Source organism: Protomyctophum bolini (assembly GCF_963924005.1).
Source record: "Protomyctophum bolini genome assembly, chromosome: 3".
NCBI classification, from domain to species: Eukaryota; Metazoa; Chordata; class Actinopteri; order Myctophiformes; family Myctophidae; genus Protomyctophum; species Protomyctophum bolini.
The window spans coordinates 3,425,006-3,432,505 of NC_137864.1; positions in this window are offsets into that span (position 1 = coordinate 3,425,006).

The window sequence follows — 7,500 nt, forward strand, 5'->3', positions numbered from 1 at the left end:
TGTGTTTCCTTACATTTAGAATTTTAGACTTGTTCTTTAAAACACTGTTTCCCAAATAGAGGACACATTTGTGTGTCATGGACACATTGTTATGGGTCCCTTTATGTTTTGTTTCCTACATTTTGTTTTTAATTATTACTATTTCAGGACATTAAAAAAAAGAAAATCCCAAAAAAGCAAAAAGTTTCATGAATTAAGAACAAATTACATTTTTAAGTAATGTCAAGAAGAAATCAAAGAAAGAATATCAAAGAAATTCCATAAATTAGAAAACAAGTGTTTAGGTAGTAGTGCAAATAGCCAATCTACAAGCTCACAATGCGGCGCGAAGCCACATGTTGTGAGCTTGTAGATCGGCTATTTTAACTGTCGGGTGTTGGGGAGGGGAGATTTTTGGGTCACGGGCTAAAAAGGTTTGGGAAACACTGGTTTAGAAGAAAACCTCTTTATTGCATACGGACGGTAACTATTAATTTATTTCAGTAAGTGGACCCTGGCCATTTTAACCCATTTAGACCTGAGCTCGATTCTACAAAATATCTTTTAAATCATGACAGTTTTCTGAAAGTCTATGTTTCTATGTCAGTGGTGCAACCTTTTTCATGTCAAGGACCCACAGAATTATCTGAATTTGGCTGCGGAGCGGACACCCATCTGAAAATATGTTGTTCCAGCGAAAGCAAAGATTTGAGTTAAAAAACATTTGCTCTGAAAGAATACATTCAACGAGCTTGTAGATCTGCTATTTTTCAACAGCTAAATATTAACATAATGCTAAACGTATTTAGACCTGAGGACGATTCGACAAATGCCTTGACATTGACATCCTGACATATTTTCTGAAAGACCCATGTTTCTGTCAGTCGTTCTCAAACATTTTCATGTCAAGGACCCCCAAAAATATATGTAACTGGCCGCCGACCCCCATCTGAAAATATGTTGTTCCAGGAACCCCCCCCCCCCCCCCCCCCAGAAGCAAAGATTTGAGTAAAACGTTCATTCTGAAAGAATATATATATTCAAAGATTCGCGCCACATTTTCACGATTAAATGAAAATAGCAGATCTACAAGCTCATAGCACGGCACCGAGTGCCGCGCTACGAGCTTGTAGATCTGCTATTTTTCAACAGCTAAAGAATAACATCATACTAAAATTCAGCGAATGTCTGAATGTCTGAATGAATGTCCCAATGTCTGAATGAATGTCCCTGACAGCGCTTTATCTCAACATTGGCTGGCCCAATCACTCCCACTTTTCACACAGGCATGGACCATAATTATATGGAGGTCTTAATGGAGCCCTTTTTCCAATTTGACACATTAATGATTTATAATGAATTTATTAGTGGATTAAAAAATGCAAAAATGGGTATTGTACTGTCAATATGACATGAATATGAATGCAAAGTAGCGGTCCATGTGTGGACAGGCTACCTGTCGCCGTTGTGCATGGTGAGATGTGTGCAAACCGTGTAGTTTATCAGGAGAAGAATACCAAAGGATGCAAGATTTATTACTGAATTAAAAACGCACCGGGCGCAGTACCCCCCACGGCCACAAGAGGGGGGCAAATAGCTCACAACGGGTAAGGGCTAGTAATGTTTAATTCACCAAAAGGGGTTCCCGTCCAGAATGGGTTGCATGACACATATACAGTATGTACCCAGGTCAGGGGGGCAGTCAGACAGATATTTTGTGAAGCCACTAAGGAAATCTGGACTTCCTGAAAGTTCATATAATGTTGTGGCGCTGTCATTGGGCCCAAAAAACCCCTTAGCTCCATAGAGCTCCATGTATTTGGGCCCAACTTCACCTACCTAGACTGTATTACCTTAATAAACATGAATACTTTCTGCTTCCAGTCACTAGTTTAACGTCTCATTTCTCATGTCATAATAGTATTTTTGGAAAATTATGGTCCCATTTATTAAATAAACTAGAATTCCGCAGGCCATCCTCGCGCCATTCGTTGTCTGGCAAATGGGAAGAAGGCAATAGCGGGAGGGCGATGCGAGTGCTGTACTGTACCCCTTTGTACTGTACTGCACTCCTTAGTATTACACTGTACTGTAATGTTGTCCTCTGTACTGTACTGTACTGTAGTCCTGTGCTGTACTGTACTGTACTGTACTGTAGTCCTACTGTACTGTACTGTACTGTACTGTACTGTACTGTACTGTACTGTACTGTACTGTACTGTACTGTACTGTACTGTACTGTACTGTACTGTACTTGAACTGTACTGTACTGTACTGTACTGTTAGTGTTGTTATTGTTCTTGACCATAAAGTCGCGTATGTTCTGAGGGGCGTGGCTACCGTTACAGTCCATGATCGGGAGCCACCCCCGTTCGAGTCAAAATAAAAACCAACGAAGAAGAAGGGGGGAAGTGCCGCCTTGTTGTCTGGGCCATGCAGCCAATGGCCAGCTGGGCCCAAACGGATCTACAAAGATGGCGATTTACAATACAAGGACTGACTGGCTTCATTTTACGTCCATATCAGACCCGGAGAACGGTTTGTCCATATTTTGTTTTTACAGTCTATGACCCAGGTATAGAGCCTTGAGAAGCAGAGCTTCTCAACCTTGACTGTTCCACAACCAGAGGAGCTTCTCTACAGATGATAGCTTTAATGGAGTCTAATCACCACAACTCTGCATAACAACAGTGTTCTACAGAATCACAATAGCGATTCTGAGATTTTTCCCAGTCGACTTGTCAGACAGTAAAGTCAAAGTTGAGTCGATGCAACGTTTTATGACGGGGGGCTTCTCCAATATGGCACAGTATGTATCTATATGGAAAAGCCCTGATTATCAAAACATAAAAATGTAATTGTAAATACTAAACACGCAAGTGTGCCTCGCACACTGTTACACAGACCAGAAAAGAGGAGAGGGGGCATAATTGGCACACAGCACAGCGCAGCGCAGATCGAGGCCCGAGAACACAATACAAAATATAACATTAACACTAGTGGCAGTACAGCAACCTGACCTTCAGAACACAATAGAAGACATAGGTCTATATTAACATTTATAGCAGCCAGCAGCACAACACCAGAATACAATCTGCTGACCTTAAGTTCCACGTTCACCACGTGAACAACATGCATTCCTTCTCCTCCTCCTATACAACTCGATAACGTTCTCATGTTACTTCTTTTCTGAGTCATGCAAATAAACAACAACCCACTCTGACCGGAGACGGAGAGATTCATGCGTCCCGTGCGTAAAGTTAAACCAGAAACAGGACAGTCACTGCATCAGCAAGGAGGTGGGGGGGGGGGGGTGACGTGCATCAGCTAACTTGCCGATATTGCTTAATTCTTACATGCGCTGGACATGATCAGCAGTGGAAAGAGCAAGGTGCTGGAGCAATCTGTGTTATTCTAAAACCGTTTTAATAAACATGGTTAAAATGACATAATGATGGTATTAGTGTGATTTCTTCATTCAGAGCAACACATTACACAGCATAAGAGAGGTGATGGAGGGATCGGTGTAAATGTATGACAGCTATAATTTAAAAAAACACGGTTATGACATTGCGTTGTAGACACTAGTGTAAGTGTAGGTTCTCCCGTAGTAGAAAGGGCTGCGACGGAGAGCAGGTTTATGTATCGAGCACTGATCCATTTCCGGTTGCCGTAGCCGACTGCCGTATCCGTCGTTGCTTAAAGTCGCTAATAGTGGGACACCGCTGAGAGCCACACACAGATGCAGTTAGGTTCTTAATTAGACATTTTTAAAGCTCAGCTCAAGACCCACTTCTACAACATTGCTTTTAATTGATCTTTTATTTTTATTTTTTGTTATTCATGTCCTCACTGTAGGCTATTGCATTACTGCTTGTTTTTTAATGTTGTTGCCTTGCTTTTCTTTTATTCTCCATTTTTCTGTAAAGCACTTTGAGCTGCATTTCATGTCATGAAAGGTGCTATACAAATAAAGTTTTATTATTATTTATTATTATTAATGCAAACTAATAGGCGAGTGCGCTCCGGTACGCAATGCAAAGGGAAGGAATGATTTCTGTCCGTCACAATAACCAATCCTACAGTTTGAATTATGTACACACGCACGGCAGAGCAAAAAATATGATATGGGGAAAACAATTGAAAATATATACCGGTATATTTTTTTCATTCTAATTCTAATTTGAATCGACTTGTGTTAATGAAATTGATGCAACAATGCATCGATTTTTAAATGAATGAGACGTTTTATTTGTATTTTACAAATGCGTGCGCTCGTGCATGTGTGCGCACGTGCACACACACACACACACACACACACACACACGCGCGCGCACGCGCGCAGGCACACTCACACACATTGGTTTCATTGGCATGAGAGAAAAGTGAACACTGCAGGATGGTTAAAGGGATATTTCACTTTCAAACATGACGTATTACAGTATTCAGTCACCTGAATCAAGGACGGATGTTTTAGATGAATCCATCGTGGTATTCAAATTTGAGTTTGAAATTACAATTAGTGTTTGTAATTGAGGGGGCGTGTCTGATACAATCAAATATCTAAATTATGAATCGAGCATCTCACATGTTTGAAAGTCTGAAATGTCCCTTTAATGAGTCATGCTAATGACTGCTAATGATGTGTGGCCATATTATTGTAAAGTGTTACCAAATAATGTATAGTTTCTATCGTCACTGTCGGGAATAGTAATTGACAATACCAATTTTGATGAGGCAGTGTGCATTATATTTTTTTATTTTTTAATGAACATTTTGTAGTTCTTTCTCCCCGACAGCAGAGATATCATAATAAATGTCTTATAGATCTAATATCTAGACGTCATGAACATGCGTCCTGCATACCCCAGGGACATGCAGAGAGTGTTAGAGGGGCAGGGGCTGCAATCCCGTAAGACGGCACTTTTGGACAAAAATAGGGAAAATAGCAGATCTACAAGCTCACAACGCGTCGCACCGCGACACATTGAGAGCTTGTAGATCATCTTTTTTGGGGGCGCAACCCAGCACTCTTTAGCTAGTGGATTTCAAAACAAATATGTTCAAGTTCAGGAGACTTCGTAAAAGAAAAGCAATTCTCCTGAATGCGCTGCCTTCCAGCATGTTGGAAAGGAAAGGAGTAGCATTTGCATTTCTTTCACAACAGTAAATTCTGCATTCGTGGTCTGGAAAGGGCAGTTTTTTTACAGACGGGCAAAAGGACAGGGGCTGAAGCCCCCTTTGATGTCTATGTGTGCACATCCCATGCCATATACCCACCTGTGGTGTCCACCTGGCTGCTGAGTCCTGCCTCTTCAGTGGCTAAGGCTGGGTTAGTGGTCACAGCATCATCCATGGCATCCTTGGCCCTTCCACCTTAGGATATTGTCAATAGTATTGTCACTTTTCACACATCTAACATGATCTCGCACCGGCATTTCTCTCTACTTGACTCTTATCTTTTCTGATGCGTTTCTCACATGTGTTCTTTGTTTCCCTCAAATGATTAAAAGTATAGAGGTCATTCTGACAGGCAGGAAAACTTGCCAGAAAAAGACTACCGGCATGTATAGCACTGATGAAGGTCTTAGGACCGAAATGTTTGCTACTATTAATGTACTTTTATGTTAAAATGAAAGAAAAAAATGTTTTCTTAAGTCTCGGTCTGTTAGAGTTTTCCTTCATTTTTTATATAGTGAGCGAGTCTTTTTCTGTCAAGTTTTCCTCTATGTTTTTGAGACACTGCTCCTGTAGTCAAGTTGGGAAAAAAAGGACGAAGACAAAAGGCATTCTGACAGACAGACAGACAGGCAGCAGTTTATGCTTTGTCGTACAACGGTCAACGGCGTGACGCGGCGGACATGGCAGATCTGGAGGAATTGATAATACATTTTGAGCTTGTAGATCAGCTATGTTTGCTATATTTTAATTGAAATCCTGATTTATTCATTTATTTTTGCTATTTTTGAATTGGAATCCTGAAAAGTAACCTTTTAATTTAAAAAAGACAATAACACTTGAATTGTAGTAATTAGCTGAAATCAATAATATGAGTATTCTGCTATTAACCTGCGGGCCGCATTATGTGCCGCCATTTACCATGTATGGTTTAGTTAGTATGGACTCCTAATATGACATATTGTCGATACAACCTATCTCAAACCCTCACCCTAACCCTAACCTCCCACAGGGCAGCACACCTAAACCTAACCTTAACCCATGTCTAACCAATAACTAGTCTAAGTATGCACCCAGACTGACTTTCAGTAATTGGGTCTATGATCAAAATAAGAACATTATAATGGTGCGTAAAATAAATTCATAAAAACTTTTGCCACTTCTGCTTTAATATAATATTGTAGCACAATTTGCGGAAACAACAGCATTCCACTGCTCCTACAAGTACAAGTTACTGGCAAATAAAAACTTGATTGTTGATTCACAACAAATTCACAACAAAATTCAAACTAATTCACAACAAAACACAACAAATCCATGACATGTGGGCTTGTAGATCTGCTACGTTCGTCGCGTGACACTTTCTTACGACTAAGTATAAACAGACTTTATAGTAGCCGTAGACTGGCCGCTCTGCTTGTTACATCACAAATATGAACTTTATATGTTGAAAAATGATTGTGTCATTTGGAATTTATAAATGAGAAAAAGGTCAAGGCTAACGATCTGGTTCGTCTGTAGTATATAATACTTTATTGCGTGAGACAATTTTATACTGTACTTTATGTCAAAACATGGGACTCACCAAACCTGGTGAGAGTTTTTAACATGAACGCATCTAGACTACGACCCTGACAGGAATAAACCTATATATTTCCCAGTACATAAACAGGAATGTGTTCAAACTATAGTCCTTGATGACAGGACACTTAAGGATTCACAATGTAAAAGCAAGTCAGAGGTATGCATTTTAGCCAAAAACCATTGAGTGAGTTTAGTAATCAATCAACGCATTAAAACAATCAACAAGTTAAAACAGAGTCCTACCTGAGGTCCAGAAAAAGGTGAACAGCACCAATATTGGGTAAAAATTCATATCTGTTTCTAGCTGTCAAAACAGATACATGGACGTTCAATCAGACTTTAGTCTTTAAACAGGCATTCAGTCAACAAGAAGCAGTGTGGTCTGGTCTCTTTGGGGTCGGCACTTCGTGTTTTATCATGTTTTCTTCATCAGTCATGTGGTTTCTCTGTGACGTCAAGCTGCTCTTACTGACACTCTGAAAGGAAATGCTTATCAACGCGGTAGTTGGAAAACCCAACACATCACCGTCCACCAGTAAGCCCAGTGCACACTGGGTCAGCGCCATTATTCAGACGCCATGTTGGTCCGACTCGCCCCATTACTAACCCTGTCCCTAACCCTAATCCTAACCCATTACTAACCCTGTTCCTTATTAACCCTTATTACCCACTTCCTGGTGCCCTTTTGCATGACATTTATTATATTATTGTCAAAAATAGCTCATGTTACAATGTGATCCATCAGCAATTTTCACTTTT